This window comes from Vulpes vulpes, chromosome 14 (assembly GCF_048418805.1).
Source record: "Vulpes vulpes isolate BD-2025 chromosome 14, VulVul3, whole genome shotgun sequence".
In the NCBI taxonomy this organism is placed as follows: domain Eukaryota; kingdom Metazoa; phylum Chordata; class Mammalia; order Carnivora; family Canidae; genus Vulpes; species Vulpes vulpes.
In genome coordinates, this window is record NC_132793.1 from 118,608,658 (window position 1) to 118,627,287 (window position 18,630).

Below are 18,630 nucleotides of genomic sequence, written 5' to 3' on the forward strand. Positions count from 1 at the left end.
CTGTGGAGTCATGCAGTATTTGTCTTTCTGGCTTTCTGGCTTATTTCACTTAGCATGGCTTCAAGATTCATCCATGCTGTATTATAGAATTTGTATTGTAAAATGTCTTTGTCTTATAAAAAGGCTGAATAAAATTTCATTGTACCTGTATACCACATTTTTAAATTCATTCATCTGTTGATGGACATTAACATTGCTACCACATCTTGGCTATGTGACAAGTGCACTTAAAGTGGACACAGGATTGCAGTTATCTCTTCTGGATCCTGATTTCAATTATTTTGGGTAAATATCTAGAAGTAAGGTTGCTGAATCGTGGTAGTTTTAGCTTTGATTTTTTGAGGAACCGCCATGCCATTTTCCATTGTGGCCATGCCATATTACATTCCCACCATGTAAACATTACATATTACATATTACATTCCCATAGAAACAAATAGTGTGCAAAAGCTCTAATTTCTCCACATCCTTGCCAACATTTGTTGTCTTTTGTGTTTATTGTTTTGTTTTGTCTTTTGATAGTGGCCATCCTGACAGGTGTGAAGTCATATCTTACTGTGTTTTTTTTAAAGATTATTTTATTTATTTGAGAGAGAGAAAGAGAGAGAGAGAGAGAGAGAGAGAGAGAGAGAGAGAATATGATGGGAGGGGCAGAAGGAGAGGGAGAGGGAATCCTAAGCAGACGCTGCACCAAGTATGGAGCTGGATGTGGGGCTCAATCCCATGACCCCATGATCAGGACCCAAGTTGAAACCAAGAGTCAGAAATTTAACCATCTACATCACCCAGGCATCCCTTATTATGGTTTTGATTTGCATTTCCCTGCTGACTAGTCCTATTCAGCATGTTTTAACATACTTGTTAGCTGTTTGTACATCTTCTTTGGAGAAATATCTATTCTCGTCTGTAGCCCATCTTAAAATCAAGTTCTTAGTTTTTTTTTTTAATTTATTTTTTAACTATAGCCAATTTGAATGCCTTTTATTTCTTTTTGTTGTCTGCTTGCTGAGGCTAGGACTTCTAGTACTATGTTGAATAACAGTGGTGAGAGTGACATCCCTGTCATGTTCCTGATCTTAGGGGAAAAGCTCTTAGTTTTTCCCCATTGAGAATGTGAGTTGTAGGAGCTCCTTACATATTTTGGAGATCATCCCCTTGTCAGATATATGGCCTCTGAATATTTTCTCTTGTGCTGTGGATTGTCTTTGCACTCTGTTGATTATTTCCTTTGCTATGCAGAAACTTTTTAGTTTGATGTACTTGCTTATTTTTGTTACCTGTGTTTTTTAAGTCATATTGCATGCAATCATTGCTAAGACCACTGTCATGAGGCTTTATTTTTAAAGTGTTTTCTTCTGGGAGGTTTATAGTTTCAAGTCTTAACATTTAGATCTTTAACCCATTTTGAGTTGATTTCTGGGTGTAGTGTGAGATAAGGGTGCAGGTTCATTCATCTGCATGTGGATGTCCAGTTTTCCAGCACCATTTGTTGAAGAGACTACATTTACCTGCTGTGTATTCTTTTTTTGTTTTGTATATTTTTTTATTGGAGTTCAATTTGCCAACATATAGCTAACACCCACTGCTCATCCCATCAAGTGCCCCCCTCAGTGCCCGTCACCCAGTAACCCCATCCCCCCACCCACCTCCTTTCCACCACCCCTTGTTCCTTTTCCAGAGTTAGGAGTCTCTCATGTTCTGTCTCCCTCTCTGAGATTTCCCGCTCATTTTCTCTCCTTTCCCCTTTAATCCTTTTCACTAATTTTTATATTCCCCAAATGAATGAGACCATATAATGTTTGTCCTTCTCCGATTGACTTACTTCACTCAGCATAATACCCTCCAGTTCCATCCACGTTGAAGCAAATGGTGGGTATTTGTTATTTCTGGTGGCTGAGGAATATTCCATTGTATACATAGACCACAGCTTCTTTATCCATTCGTCTTTCGATGGACACTGAGGCTCCTTCCACAGTTTGGCTATTGTGGATGTTGCTGCTGAACATTGGGGTGCAGGTGTCCTGCAGGTTCATGGCAGGTTCATGTATTCTTGGTACCCTGGCCAAAGATCAGTTGACCAGATATGCATGGATTTCTTTGCTGGGATCTTTATTCTGTTCTATTGGTCTCTGTGTCTTTCTGCCAGCACCATGCTTGTTCTGATGACTGTAACTTTGTAATATAATTAGAAGTAAGTGTGATGCCACCAGCTTTGCTCTTGCCCAAGACTGATTCAGCTATTTGTGATCTTTTGTGGTTCCATACGAATTATAATTTTTTTCTATTTCTGTAAAAAAAAAAGTGTCATTGGGATCTTGATGGGAATTGCATTGCATCTGTAAATTGCTTTGGGTAATATGGACAGTTTGACAATATTAAGTCTTCCAATCCATGAAATGGATGCCTTTCCATTTGTTTGTGTCTTAATTTCTTTTGTCAATGTTTTGTTACTTTCTGTATACCAGTCTTTCAGTTTATTAGTTAAATTTATTCCTAAGTGTTTATTCTTTTTAGTGCTCTTGTAAATTGGATCATTTCTCTAATTTCATTTTCAGATAACTCTTTATTCGTGTAATGGAGACACAGCTGATTTTTGTATGTTGATTTTGTATCCTGCAACTAAATGAGTTCATTAGTTCTATTTTCTTTCTGTGGCATCTTTAGGATTTTTTATACATTAGATTGAGTCACCTGCAAACAGGGATGGTTTTATTTCTTCCTTTCCAATTTGGATGCCTTTTATTTTGTTTTCGACTACATGCTCTTGCTTGGACTTCTGGTACTGTGTTGAACAGAGGTGGCGAGAGTAGGCATCCTTGCCTCATTCCTTATCTTAGAGGAAACTCAGTTTTGCAGCCTAATGTTAATTGTAGGATTTTCAATGGCCTTTGTTGTGTTGAGGTAATACCCTTCTATTCCTACTTTGTTGAGCATTTTTATCATGGAAATGTGTTCACTTTTGTCAAGTGCTTTTTCTTTTTCTTTTTTTTTTTCTTTTCTAGCAACATTCAAGGTGCTTTTTCTGCCTCTCTTCCCATAATCATGTGATTTTATCTTTTATTTTGTTACTGTGGGATATCACACGAATTAATTGATTTCCATATATTGAACCATCCGTATACCCCAGGGATAAATTGCACTTGCTCATGGTATGTGACCCCCTAAAGTGCTATGATTTGATTTGCTAGTAGTTTGTTGCAGAGTGTTGTGCCCATATGCATCAGATAGATTGGCCTGTTGTTTGTTTTCTTGTGTCTTTGCCTGGCTTGGGCAACAGGGTTATGCCGGGCTCATAACCTGACCGGACATTGTCCCTCCTCTTTAGTTTTTGGGAAGAGTAAGAAAATTGGCATTCATTCTTCTTAAGATGTTTGGTAAAATTCAACAGTGAAGCCAACTGTCTTGGGCTTTTCTTTGTTGGGAGATTTGACATTGTGGAAAGTATATATTTGTAATCCTCAACTGTTTACAGTGACAGGTTCTTGGAAACAATGGAAAAAAGGCAAGGACTTTTAAAGAACAAGAAGGAGCCCTCAGCCGAGCCTGTCTGTTCCCACTTACTCAGAAATCTCCTTTGGCAGTATTTACTTTGGCTACATACTGAATACCAGATATCCTTATTTTCTCAAGTAAATATTATTTCTATTATACAAATGGAAAAACCTAGACAGAAATACTTAGACTTGGCAACTCCAAAAGATGGAGTGGCCCACCCATGGCCCCACAGGCAGGGAGAGTCCCAGCTGGGATTTGAACCAAAGACTGTTGGATGACTAGGCACCTGCTGTTTTAACAAACCCAGACTCCTGATTAGACCATTCACAACCCATTAAACAGATATTGATCTAAGAGGTTGGATAGAGTCAGCCTTCCCACCTTTGTTCCCTCCATTCCTCTCATTTCTTCCTTCCTTCCTTCCTTCCTTCCTTCCTTCCTTCCTTCCTTCCTTCCTTCCTTCCTTCCTTCCTTCCTTCCTTCCTATTTGTTCTTTTATGAATTCAGTCCATGAATACTGAGTGCCTACCCATAGCTAGGCACTAGACTTTGATCCAGTAGTAACCTGAATAGATTTGAGTGTTTTTCCTTGTAGAGCTTAGATTTAGAAGGGAGAGAGATGACAAACGGGTAAATATGTATACTTATGGTGCATTAGATTGTAACAAGTACATTAAAATATAGGAAGCTGAGGGGTGTGGTGTTCTGGGAGGTAGTGGCAGAGAGGGGTTGCTGATTATAGAACTAAGCTGTCATGAGGTCGCCACTAACCACATGTGGATATTTAAATTTAAATTAATTATCCTTAGAGAAGATGATAAACATTCAGTTCCTCAGGCACACTAGCCACATTTTAAGTGCTTAGTAGCCACATGTGGCTGGTAGCTACTACATCAGGCAACTCAGATGATAGGCCATTTCCATACACCTAGGCAGTTCTATTGAGCAGTGCTCTCACAGAGCGTGGTGGAGCACCCTCAGTGGCAAAAAGCTGTGTGAGCAGAGTCCTAATGGAAGGAGGAAGACAGGTTCCAGGTGGAGGAAGCAGCAGGTGCAAAGACTCTGGAAGGGAGAGTGGTCGGTAGTTCTAAGGCGCTTCAAGGTGGGGAGAATGAAGGGGAGCAGGTCAGTGATGTCAGCAAGGACCAGATCACATAGGACCTAGACAACCATGCTGAAGATTGAGAAGGAGGGCCAATGGGAACCTTGACTATAGGAGTAACACAATCTGTAAAGTTTGTAGAAGGTCACTTTGGCTGCTGTGCTGAGAGTAGCCTGTGGGGGGCCACAGGGCATGTTAAAATGATTGACCATTTCTATTATCAAGTGAATTGGGTCGCTTGCTAATTTAACAGACATTCATTGGACTACTGAACAGGGCCATGTGCTGCATTAGATAATGTGTCTTATTCTGACAAGATTGGGGGCATCCTGAGGGCAGAAATCTTACTGAAAAAGCTGGTATGAAAAACAGTAAATTGTAACATGGCATGTGATGGTTAACCTTATGTATTACATGGCTAAGCTGTGATACTCAGATATTTGGTCAGACCCAGACCAGATGTCTCTGTAAAAGTAGTTTTTAAATGAGATTAGCATTTTTTCCTTTTTTAAAAATTCAGTTAGTCAACATACATTACATCATTAGTTTCAGATACAGGGTTCAGTAATTCATCAGGTCCATATAACACCAGTGTTCATCACATCACGTGCCCTCCTTACTGCCCATCACCGAGTTACCCCATCCCCCCACCCACCTTATCTCCAGTAACCCTCAGTTTGCTTCCTGTAGTTAAGAGTCTTATGGATTTTCTCCCTCTCTGATGATTTCCCATTCAGTTTTCCCTCCCTTGCCCTATGATCCTCTGTACTGTTTCTTATAACCCATATATGAGTGAAACTATATGATAATTGTCCTCCGACTGACTTATTTTGCTCAGCATAATACCTCCAGTTCCATCCATGTCAATATGAATGGTAAAATTCATTGTTTTTGAAGGCTGAGTAATATTCCATTATACATCCATCAGAACTTCTTTATCCATACATCTGTCAATAGACAGCTCTTTCCACAGTGTGGCTATTGGGGACATGCTGCTATGAACGTTGGGGTGCAGGTGCCCCTTTGGATCACTACATTTGTATCTTTTGGGGTAAATAACGAGTGTAATTGCTGGGTCGTAGAGCAGCTCTATTTTTCACTTCTTGAGGAGCATCCATAATGTTTTCTAGAGTGGCTGTAGCAACTTGGATTCCCCCCAACAGTGTGAGAGGGTTTTTCTTTCTCTGCATCCTCACCAACATTTGTTGTTTCCTGTCTTATTCATTTTAGCTATTCTGACTGGTGTAAGATGTATATCACTGTGGTTTTGATTATACCCCTGTTGTCCAGTGATGTGGAGCGTTTCTTCATGTGTGTGTTGGCCATTTGTAGGTCTTCTTTGGAGAAATGTCTGTTCATGTCTTCTGCCCATTTCCTGACTGGATTCTTTGTTTTTAGGGTGTTGAGTTTGATAACTTCTTTACAGATCTTGGATACTAGCCCTTTATCTGTTGTGTCATTTGCAGATATCTTCAGGCTGCCTTTTAGTTTTGTTGACTGTTGGCTTTGTGGTGCAAAAGCTTTTTATCTTGATGAAGTCCCAATACAACAATTTTGCTTTTATTTCCCTTGCCTTTGGAGATGTGTCTGCAAGAAGTTGCAGCAGCCAAGGTCAAAGCAGTTTCTGCCTGTGTCTTCCTCTAGGATTTTGATGGATTCCTGTCTCACATTTAGGTCTTTCACCGATTTTCAGTGTATCTTTGTGTATGGTCTAGGAAAGTGGTCCAGTGTCATTCTTCTGCATGTGGCTGTCCAATTTTCCCAACACTATTTGCTGAAGAGATTGTCTCTTTCCGTTGGATATTCTTTCCTGCTTTGTTGAATATTAGTTGTCTGTAGAGTTGAGGGTCCATTTCTGGTTTCTGTGTTCTGTTCCATTGATCTGTGTGTCTGTTTTTGTGCCAGTACCATACTGTCTTGGTGACTACAGCTTTGTAATACAGCTTGAAGCTCGGCATTGTGATGCCACCAGCTTGGTTCTCTTTTTCAACATTTCTCTGGCTATTTGGGATCTTTTCTGATTCCATACAAATTTTAGGATTATTTGTTCCAGTTCTGTGAAAATCATTGATAGTATTTTGATAGGGATTGCATTGAATGTGTAGATTGCTTTGGGTAGCATAGACATTTTAACAATATTTATTCTTCTAATCCATGAGCATGGAATGTTCTTCCATCTTTTTGCATCTTCCTCAATTTCTTTCATAAGTGTTCTGTAGTTTTTATAGCATAGATCCTTTCCCTCTTTGGTTAGGTGTACTCCTAGGCATTTTATGGTTTTTGGTGCAATTTTACATGGTATCAATTCCTTAATTTTTCTTTCTTATGTCTCGTTGTTAGTGTATAGAAATACAACTGATTTATGTGCATTGATTTTTGTATCCTGCCATGTTGCTGAATTCCTCTATGAGTTCTCACAATTTTCAGGTGGAGTCTTTTGGGTTTTCCGCATCAAGTGTCATGTCATCTGTGAAGAGTGAGAGTTTGACTTCTTTGCCAATTTGAGTGGCTAATAAATTTTTGTTGTTGTTGTCTGATTGCTGAGACTAGGACTTCTAGTACTATGTTGAACAACAGTGGTGAGAGTGGACATCCATGTCATGTTCCTAACCTTAGGAGAAAACTCTCAGTTTTTTCCCATTGTGAATGATACTCACTGTCAGTCTTTCATGTATGGCCTTTATGATATCGAGGTAATTCCCTCTATCCCTACATGGCAGAGAGTTTTAGTCAAGAAAGGATACTGTATTTTGTCAAATGCTTTTTCTACAGGGCAGTGGAACCAGTTCCTTAAAATAGATCTGTCTTTTCCTCTCTTCCTCTCTCTTTCTTATTCACTGGTTCCATCTCCCTGGAGAATCCTGATTACCACGTGATGCAAGGTGGGAAGAGGGAGGATTTGGGAAGCACTTACTAGCAAGAGGCCAGAGCAAAAATAAAGCCCTAGGAAACTGTTTCAGGTACATTTATTTTGCTCTGGGCCCTTGAACCCATTCTGACTCAGCTAATGATTATTCAGGATTAGTACTTTATTAATTTTTTATAAATTTATTTTATTTAAATTCAGTTAGTTAACACAGAGCTACCCCATGACCCAGCAACTGCACTACTAGGTATTTACCCAAAGCATGCAAACGGTGTGATCTGAAGGGACACCTGCACTCCAGTGTTTATAACAGCAATGTCCACAATAGCCAAACTATGGAAAGAGCCCAGATATCCATTGACAGATGAGTGGATAAAAAAGCTGTGGTATACACACACACGCACACACTGGAATGTCACCCAGCCATCAAAAAGGATGAAATCTTACCATTTGCATCCATGTAGATGGAACTGGAGGATGTTATGCTAAGAAATAGTATTTAGGAACACCTGGGTGGTTCGGTGATTGAGTATCTGCCTTTGGCTCAGGTGGTGATCCCAGGGTCCTGGGATCGAGTCCCACATTGGGCTCCCCACAGAGAGCCTGCTTCTCCCTCTGCCTATGTCTCTGCCTCTCTCTCTGTGTTTCTCATGAATGAATAAGTAAAACCTTTAAAAAAAAAAAAGGAATATATTTTGATGTGTCCAGTACCACTTTGGAAATTGTGGTGAAACTCTTCACTCCAGCTTTTATTCTGGGGTTCACCCCACTTCTGGGACCCCTTTCCCTAGCTCACACTTTGGGATAGTCCTGGAGGAGGGAGGATGACCAGTTCCCCAGGCCTGGGCTGTAAGGTAGAGTGTCACTGAGGTTTGCACCAAGGAATGGGGGTGGGGGGAGAAACATGGTCCTTCAGACTGACACACGGGTCACAGTTCAGTTCCCATGCATCCCTCGACTCCTCCCTAGCCCGTTTCCAGGTCCCTGTTCTTGGCCTTCTGTTGTCTCTGCTTTGACAGCCACAGTGTCCCTCAGCGTTCCCTGCCTCCACCTTGGAGGACCAGCCTCTGGGTCCCTTATTTCCTTTCTTCCCAGGGCTTCCTAAGGGTAAGGCTGGTGTGTCTGGGACCAAGCTGCCAGGATCCCCAGAACTCCCGAGTTGCTGAGGGAGGCCCTGGGATTCCTGCTGGCCTTCTGCCCATGTGTGTGTATAGGGATAGGTTTGGAGTCTGCATTCAGATTTCAAAAAGTGCCGTCTCTATAAAGAGCAGGGGACACTGGATGTGCCTCTTATATTTTCTAACGCTTTAGTATGAAAATTTCCAAAAATATAGCAAAGTTGAAAGAATTTTCTAGTAAGCACCCATATCCACCATGTACACTCTACCATTAACATTCTACTAAACTTATTTTATGATATTCCTATCCTTCCATCCATTTGTTAATCCTTCTTATTTTTTATGCATTTCATAGTAAATTGCAAATATCTGTACCTGGCTCCCTAGGTATTTCAGCAGAGGTTCGTCTCATTTTTCTTGATGTAAAGCTTACCTACAATGAAACACACATATCTGAAGTTTGCATTTGCTGAATTTTGAGAAATGAATGTATGCATGAATTTGCATCTCTCCTGAGATATAGATTACTGCATTCCAAAATTCCCCTGTTGAACCCTTTCTAGTCAAAACTCATGATCACCCCAACTATTCCTACTCCATAGAGGAGGCCTGCCTGTTCTAGAACTTAATGCAAATAGAATTCTACATAAGTGCTCTTCCGTGTAAGGCTTCCAAATGTTTTATACTTTGCATAATGCTTTTGCAGCTCTTGAGGTTCATCTACGCTGCTGTGGAGTGGCACATCTTTTTCCTTTTTATTGAAGAATAGTATTCCATTCTATTAATATATCGGCTTTTTTTTTTAATTAATTTTTATTGGTGTTCAATTTACCAACATACAGAAAAACACCCAGTGCTCATCCCATCAAGTGTCCACCTCAGTGCCCGTCACCCATTCCCCTCCAACACCCGCCCTCCTCCCCCCTTCCACCACCCCTAGTTCGTTTCCCCGAGTTAGGAGTCTTTATGTTCTGTCTCCCTTCCTGATATTTCCCAACATTTCTTCTCCCTTCCTTTATATTCCCTTTCACTATTATTTATATTCCCCAAATGAATGAGAACATACACTGCTTGTCCTTCTCCGATTGACTTATTTCACTCAGCATAATACCTCCAGTTCCATCCACGTTGAAGCAAATGGTGGGTATTTGTCGTTTCTAATCGCTGAGTAATATTCCATTGTATACATAAACCACATCTTCTTTATCCATTCATCTTTCGATGGACACCGAGGCTCCTTCCACAGTTTGGCTATTGTGGCCATTGCTGATAGAAACATCGGGGTGCAGGTGTCCCGACGTTTCGTTGCATCTGAATCTTTGGGGTAAATCCCCAACAGTGCAATTGCTGGGTCGTAGGGCAGGTCTATTTTTAACTCTTTGAGGAACCTCCACACAGTTTTCCAGAGTGGCTGCACCAGTTCACATTCCCACCAACAGTGTAAGAGGGTTCCCTTTTCTCCGCATCCTCTCCAACATTTGTTGTTTCCTGCCTTGTTAATTTTCCCCATTCTCACTGGTGTGAGGTGGTATCTCATTGTGGTTTTGATTTGTATTTCCCTGATGGCAAGTGATGCAGAGCATTTTCTCATGTGCATGTTGGCCATGTCCATGTCTTCCTCTGTGAGATTTCTCTTCATGTCTTTTGCCCATTTCATGATTGGATTGTTTGTTTCTTTGGTGTTGAGTTTAATAAGTTCTTTATAGATTTTGGAAACTAGCCCTTTATCTGATATGTCGTTTGCAAATATCCTCTCCCATTCTGTAGGTTGTCTTTTAGTTTTTTTGACTGTATCCTTTGCTGTGCAAAAGCTTCTTATCTTGATGAAGTCCCAATAGTTCATTTTTGCTTTTGTTTCTTTTGCCTTTGTGGATGTATCTTGCAAGAAGTTACTGTGGCCGAGTTCAAAAAGGGTGTTGCCTGTGTTCTCCTCTAGGATTTTGATGGACTCTTGTCTCACATTTAGATCTCTCATCCATTTTGAGTTTATCTTTGTGTATGGTGAAAGAGAGTGGTCCAGTTTCATTCTTCTGCATGTGGATGTCCAATTTTCCCAACACCATTTATTGAAGAGACTGTCTTTCTTCCAATGGATAGTCTTTCCTCCTTTATCGAATATTAGATGACCATACATTTCAGGGTCCACTTCTGGGTTCTCTATTCTGTTCCATTGATCTATGTGTCTATTTTTGTGCCAGTACCACACTGTCTTGATGACCACAGCTTTGTAGTACAACCTGAAATCTGGCATTGTGATGCCCCCAGCTATGGTTTTCTTTTTTAAAATTCCCCTGGCTATTCGGGGTCTTTTCTGATTCCACACAAATCTTAAAATAATTTGTTCTAACTCTCTGAAGAAAGTCCATGGTATTTTGATAGGGATTGCATTAAACGTGTAAATTGCCCTGGGTAACATTGACATTTTCACAATATTAATTCTGCCAATCCATGAGCATGGAATATTTTTCCATCTCTTTGTGTCTTCCTCAATTTCTTTCAGAAGTGTTCTATAGTTTTTAGGGTATAGATCCTTCACCTCCTTGGTAAGGTTTATTCCTAGGTATCTTATGCTTTTGGGTGCAATTGTAAATGGGATTGACTCCTTAATTTCTCTTTCTTCAGTCTCATTGTTAGTGTATAGAAATGCCATTGATTTCTGGGTATTGATTTTGTATCCTGCCACGCTACCAAATTGCTGTATGAGTTCTAGCAATCTTGGGGTGGAGGCTTTTGGGTTTTCTATGTAGAGTATCATGTCATCGGCAAAGAGGGAGAGTTTGACTTCTTCTTTGCCAATTTGAATGCCTTTAATGTCTTTTTGTTGTCTGATTGCTGAGGCGAGGACTTCCAGAACTATGTTGAACAGCAGTGGTGAGAGTGGACATCCCTGTCTTGTTCCTGATCTTAGGGGAAAGGCTCCCAGTGCTTCCCCATTGAGAATGATATTTGCTGTGGGCTTTTCGTAAATGGCTTTTAAGATGTCGAGGAAAGTTCCCTCTATCCCAACACTCTGAAGTGTTTTGATCAGGAATGGATGCTGTATTTTGTCAAATGCTTTCTCTGCATCCAATGAGAGGATCATATGGTTCTTGGTTTTTCTCTTGCTGATATGATGAATCACATTGATGGTTTTACGAGTGTTGAACCAGCCTTGTGTCCCAGGGATAAATCCTACTTGGTCATGGTGAATAATTTTCTTAATGTGTTGTTGGATCCTATTGGCTAGTATCTTGTTGAGAATTTTTGCATCCATGTTCATCAGGGATATTGGTCTGTAATTCTCCTTTTTGGTGGGGTCTTTGTCTGGTTTCGGAATTAAGGTGATGCTGGCCTCATAGAACGAATTTGGAAGTACTCCATCTCTTTCTATCTTTCCAAACAGCTTTAGTAGAATAGGTATGATTTCTTCTTTAAACGTTTGATAGAATTCCCCTGGGAAGCCATCTGGCCCTGGAGTCTTGTGTCTCGGGAGGTTTTTGATGACTGCTTCAATTTCCTCCCTGGTTATTGGCCTGTTCAGGTTTTCTATTTCTTCCTGCTCCAGTTTTGGTAGTTTGTGGCTTTCCAGGAATGCATCCATTTCTTCTAGATTTCCTAATTTATTGGCATACAGCTGTTCATAATATGTTTTTAGAATCGTTTGTATTTCCTTGGTGTTGGTAGTGATCTCTCCTTTCTCATTCATGATTTTATTAATTTGAGTCTTCTCTCTCTTCTTTTTAATAAGGTTCGCTAATGGTTTATCTATCTTATTAATTCTTTCAAAGAACCAACTCCTGGTTCTGTTGATCTGTTCCACAGTTCTTTTGGTCTCGATATCATTTAGTTCTGCTCGAATTTTAATTAACTGTCTTCTTCTGCTGGGGGTGGGGTCCATTTGTTGCTTTTTCTCTAGTTCCTTTATGTGTAAGGTGAGCTTTTGAATTTGAGTTCTTTCCAGTTTTTGAATGGATGCTTGTATTGCGATGTATTTCCCCCTCAGGACTGCTTTTGCTGCGTCCCAAAGATTTTGAACGGTTGTATCTTCATTCTCATTAGTTTCCATGAATCTTCTCAATTCTTCCTTAATTTCCTGGTTGACCTTTTCATCTTTTAGCAGGATGGTCCTTAACCTCCATGTGTTTGTGGTCCTTCCAAACTTCTTGTTGTGGTTAAGTTCTAATTTCAAGGCATTATGGTCTGAGAATATACAGGGGACTATCCCGATCTTTTGGTATCGGTTCAGACCCGATTTGTGACCCAGTATGTGGTCTATTCTGGAGAAAGTTCCATGTGCACTTGAGAAGAATGTGTATTCAGTTGAGTTTGGATGTAAAGTTCTGTAGATATCTGTGAAATCCATCTGGTCCAGTGTATCATTTAAAGCTCTCGTTTCTTTGGATATGTTGTGCTTAGAAGACCTATCTAGTATAGAAAGAGCTAGATTGAAATCACCAAGTATAAGTGTATTATTATCAAAGTATTTCTTCAGTTTGGTTATTAATTGGTTTAAATATTTGGCAGCTCCCACATTTGGGGCATATATATTGAGAATTGTTAAGTCTTCTTGTTGGATAGATCCTTTGAGTATGAGATAGTGTCCCTCTTCATCTCTCACTATAGTCTTCAGGGTAAATTTTAATTTATCTGATATAAGGATGGCTACCCCTGCTTTCTTTTGAGGACCATTTGAATGGTAAATGGTTCTCCAACCTTTTATTTTCAGGTTGTAGGTGTCCTTCTGTCTAAAATGAGTCTCTTGTAGACAGCAAATAGATGGGTCCTGCTTTTTAATCCAGTCTGAAACCCTGCGCCTTTTGATGGTTCACGTTCAGAGTTACTATTGATAGATATGAGTTTAGTGTCATCATATCTATTCAGTCCTTGTTTTTGTGGATTGTTCCACTGAACTTCTTCTTAAAGGGGAGTTTTAAGAGTCCCCCTTAAAATTTCTTGCAGAGCTGGTTTGGAGGTTACATATTCTTTCAGTTCCTGCCTGTCTTGGAAGCTCTTTATCTCTCCTTCCATTTTGAAGGAAAGCCTTGCTGGATAGAGTATTCTTGGTTGCATGTTTTTCTCATTTAGGACCCTGAATATATCTTGCCAGCCCTTTCTGGCCTGCCAGGTCTCTGTGGAGAGGTCTGCTGTTACCCTAATATTCCTCCCCATAAAAGTCAGGGACTTTTTTTCTCTTGCTGCTTTAAGGATCTTCTCCTTATCTTTGGAATTTGCAAGCTTCACTATTAAATGTCGAGGTGTTGATCGGGTTTTTTTGATTTTAGGGGGGGATCTCTCTATTTCCTGGATCTGAATGCCTCTTTCCCTTCCCAGATTCGGAAAGTTTTCAGCTAGGATTTGTTCAAATACATATTCTGGCCCTCTGTCCCTTTCGGCGCCCTCGGGAACCCCAATTAAACGTAGGTTTTTCTTCCTCAGGCTGTCATTTATTTCCCTTAATCTATCCTCATGGTCTTTTAATTGCCTGTCTCTTTTTTCCTCAGTTTCCCTCTTTGCCATCAGCTTGTCTTCTATGTCACTCACTCGTTCTTCCACCTCGTCAAGCCTCGTCGTTAGGACTTCTAGCTTGGATTGTATCTCATTTAATTGATTTTTAATTTCTGCCTGATTGGATCTCAATTCTGCAGTCATGAAGTCTCTTGAGTCCTTTATGGTTTTTTCTAGAGCCACCAGTAGCTGTATAATAGTGCTTCTGAATTGGCTTTCTGACATTGAATTGTAATCCATATTTTGTAACTCTGTGGGAGAGAGGGCTGTTTCTGATTCTTTTTTTTGAGGTGAGGTTTTCCTTCTAGTCATTTTGCTCAGTGCAGAGCGGCCAAAAACAAGTTGTATTGGGAAAAGGAGAAAAAGAGAGAGAAGGAAAGAAAAGAGAAAAAGAAAAAAGAGAAAAGAAAAAAAAGGGGGGGGGGAAGAGAAGAAAAAGAAAGAAAGGAGAAAAAAGAAAAAAAAGGGGGGGTGGGGGACGCAATCAGAAATCAAGAAGAAAGAGAGAAAAGAAAAAAAAAAAGCACAAAACAAAACAAAACAAAACAAAAAACAAAACAAAAAAAACACGGGGGAGTATCTTCCGATTCTGTGTTCTTTAAGTCCCTTGACTTCCCTTGGAACTTGTCCCTCTAGCTGGTCTTCTGGGGGAGGGGCCTGCTGTGCTGATTCTCAGGTGTTAGCACTTGGGGGAGCTGCTCTGCCCCTGCCTGGTGCAGGGCTCAGTGGGGGGTGTTCACCCCGTGAGGCCCCGGGAGGAAGCCACAGTGGCGGGGGCAGCTCTGGGACCCTGGAGTCAGCCCCCGCAGTAGCTCCGGGGCTCTCCGTCTGCAGGGCCTGGAGGCTCCCAGGCGGGGCCGCTGCTCTGCTCAGTTCCAGGCAGGAGCGTCCTCGCTGTCCTGGGCCCTCCCGGCCTCTGCCTGTCCCGGGGGGAGGCTGGATCCTGGGCTGTGTCCCGGCGCCCTGTGCTCCGGGGCCTGCGCTGTTGGATTCGCGCTCCCGGCGGTGCAGCCTCCTCCGCGGAGCCGCCGCCCGAGCCCCTCCGAGCTGTTCCCGGAGTCGCGCCGCCCCCTCCGGGCTGAGCTTCTTCCTCCGCCCGAGCCGCCGCTGCCGAGCTGTTCCCGGAGCCGCGCCGCCCCCTCCGCGGAGCTTCTTCCTCCGCCCGAGCCGCCGCCGCCGAGCTGTTCCCGGAGCCGCGCAGCCCCCTCCGCGGAGCCGCCGCCCGAGCCCCTCCGAGCTGCTCCGGGTCCCGCCGAGCGCTGCAGCCCTTAGGGAGCTCGGGGCACCTCCCGGGGCGCAGTTCCTCTGTTACTGTCCCCGGGAGCCCGAGGGCCTCCCCGCCTTTCTGGGGATCCTGCTCCAATTCCCCGGGAGGCCTTTCCCCCGGGAAGGTCGGTGCAGCTCCTGCTCCTCCGGGACGGGGCTCTCCTGTCCTGGGGTCACTCGCCCCGGCCTCAGCCCGGCTCCTCGCGGGGCCCCTCCCCCTCGGAGGCCTTTTGTTTATTTCTTTCTTTTTCCCCGTCTTCCTACCTTGATAGAAGCGCGAACTCTTCTCACTGCAGCGTTCCAGCTGGTCTCTCTTTAAATCTCAGGCTGAATTCGTAGATTTTCAGGATGATTTGAATGTTTTCTAGGTAATTTGTTGAGGACAAGTGACTTGGAGACCCTGCTCCTCCGCCATCTTGCCCCTCCTCAATATATCGGCTTTTTAATCCATTTTCATCATGGTAGACTCCAGGACTATTCCTAGTTTTTCCTGTTTTTTTTTTTCATAAAGTTGCTGCAAAAATTTGTCTTTTTTTTTTTTTTTTGTAGGCATATGACCTCATTCCTCTTGGATAAATATTTAAGATTGGAATTGCTGGATCACAGCAATACTTAGTTTGGTGCAAAGCAGCCAAAAGGTTTTCCGAGACGTTGTGCCATTTTATACTCCCTCCTAAAAGTTCCACTTGTTTTACATCCTTGCCAACAGATTTTCACGTTTGCTTGTCAGATGGGTGTTCCGTAGGATCTCAGTGTTGCTTGAATGAGCATTTCTTGATGACTAATAATGATCAATGTTTGTTTCATGTGCTAATGGCCAGTCATGTATCCTTTTGTGTTTCTGTTCAAAACATTTGCCATTAAAAAAGAAAGCTAATTGTCTTCCCCGATCAACTTTTCCAAACATCTTTATTGCATGTGTTTTTTTAGAAAAATTACTGAGATATAAGTGGCATAATAGCATTGTGTATGTCTCAGGTGTACCAGTTGATTTGATTCCTTTATATATTGCAATATGATTACCACCTAGTGTTAGCTAACATGTCTATCATATCACATAATTATCATTTCTTTGCTCTAGTGAGAACTTTTAAGATCTAGTCTCTTTGCAGCTTGCACATGTTTGATAATGAGTGTAATCATTATGCTGTACATTAGACCTCCAGAACATACTCATCTTCTAGTTGCAAGTTTGTGTCCTTAAACATCTCCCCAATTTCCTTACACCCCAGTACCCAGTAACCACCATTTTACTCTCTGTTCCTATCAGTTCAGCTATTTTAGATTCCGCAGTAACTTCCCATTCAATTATCAGGGAGGGAGACAAACCATGAGAGACTCTTAACTCTAAGAAACAAACTGAGGGTTGCTGGAGGGGAGGTGGGCAGGGGGATGGGGTAACTGGGTGATGGACATGAAGGAGGGCATGTGATGTGATGAGTACTGGGTGTTATATGCAACTGACGAATTATTGAAAACTACATCTGAAACTAATGATACACTATATGTTGGCTAATTGAATTTAAATAAAGAAAAAAAGATTCCACAGATAAGTGATATGATGCAGTATTCTTTCTCATGGCTGAGTGATACTCCATTACACACACACACACACACACACACACACACACACACATCTTCTTTATCCATTCATCATTAATGGACACGTAGTTGTTTCCATATTATGGCTATTGTAAATAATGCTGCAATCAAAATGGGAATGTAAACCATGAGAGATTCGTAACTTTGGGAAACTAACAAAGGGTTGCGGAAAGGGTAGGTGGGTGTCGGGATGGGGAAACTGGGTGACGGGCACTGAGGAGGGCACTTGATGGGATGAGCACTGGGTGTTATAGTATATGTTGGCAAATCAAATTTAAATTTAAAAAATGTAAAAAAAACAAAAAAAAAATGGGAATGCAGATACCTTTCTGACACTAATAATTGACAAAGGAGCCAAGAACGCTTAATAGAGAAAGGATAGTTTCTTCAACAAATGGTGTTGGGAAAATTGGATAATCACATGCAGAAAAATTTGGTTGGGCCTCTATCTTACACTACTCATAAAAATTAACTTGAAATGGATTAAAGGCTTCTACATAAGACTTGATACTGTAAAACTATTAGAGGAAAACAGGGAAAAATCTCCTTGACATGGATTTTGGAAATGATTTTTTGGATATGACACCAAAAACAAAAGCAAAAATCAAGAAGCCTAACTAAATCAAACTGAAAAACTTCTGCACAGCAAAAGAAACAATCAAATGAAAAGGCAACCTAGAAAATGGGAGAATATATTTGCAAATCAGATATCACCTAAGGGGTTAATATCCAAAGTACATAAGGAACTCCTATAACTCAGTAACAACAACAAAATCCTATTAAATGGACAATGGAACTAAATAGTCAATTTTCTGAATAAGACATCCAGGTGGACAGCAAATTCATGAAAAGATGCTCAGCTAATCATCAGAAAATTGCAAGTTAAAAGCACAATGAGATATTACTTACTCATGTTAGAGTGATTATCATGACCACAAGAAATAACAAGTGTTGGTGAAGATGTGGAGAAAAGAGAATACTTGTGCACTGTTGGTGGGAAAGTAAGTTGGTTCAACCACTATGGAAAACAGTATGGTGGTTCCTAAAAAATTAAAAATCCAAAGGAAATGAAAAACATTTCATATATGTAGGATATATATATATATATATATATATATATATATATATATATATCAGTCCTTTGTCAGATATGAGACTATTTACTGGAATATGGTTTGCCTATTACTTTTACTAATGGTGTGTTTTGAGTCAGGGAGTTTTAAACTTTGATGAAGTCTAATTTATTAAATGCTTTAGCTTATAAGGTTATTGCTTTATGTGACTTGTATGAGAAAACTTAGCTCAAGGAAACATATTCAAGTCATGAAGACATTTTACTATGTTTACTTTCTGAAAGCTTTATAGCTTTAGCTTATAGAGTTAGTTTATTATTCATTTTGAATTAAATTTTTGTGTATGTGTGAGGTAAGTGTTGAGATTCATTTTTTTTGTATATGGATGTACATTTCATGAAAAGACTTTCCTTTGTTCACTGGATTACTTTGGTGACTTCTTATAAAATCAGATACTTTGCATAAATTGGAGGCCTACTTTTGGGCTCTTTATTTTGTTCATTTGACCTACTTGTTGATTTTTTTTTTTTTAAGATTTTATTTATTTATTCATGAGAGACAGAGAGAGAGAGAGGCAGAGACACAGGCAGAAAGAGAAGCAGGCTCCGCGCAGGGGGCCCAATG

At 40.9% G+C, this 18,630-nt stretch overlaps 1 protein-coding gene across 1 annotated transcript in view; it reads left to right on the forward strand.

The window, feature by feature from the left end:
* STK32B (serine/threonine kinase 32B) overlaps window positions 1–18,630 on the forward strand; it is a 389,575-nt gene that overhangs the window by 101,114 nt on the left and 269,831 nt on the right. The window lies entirely within an intron of this gene.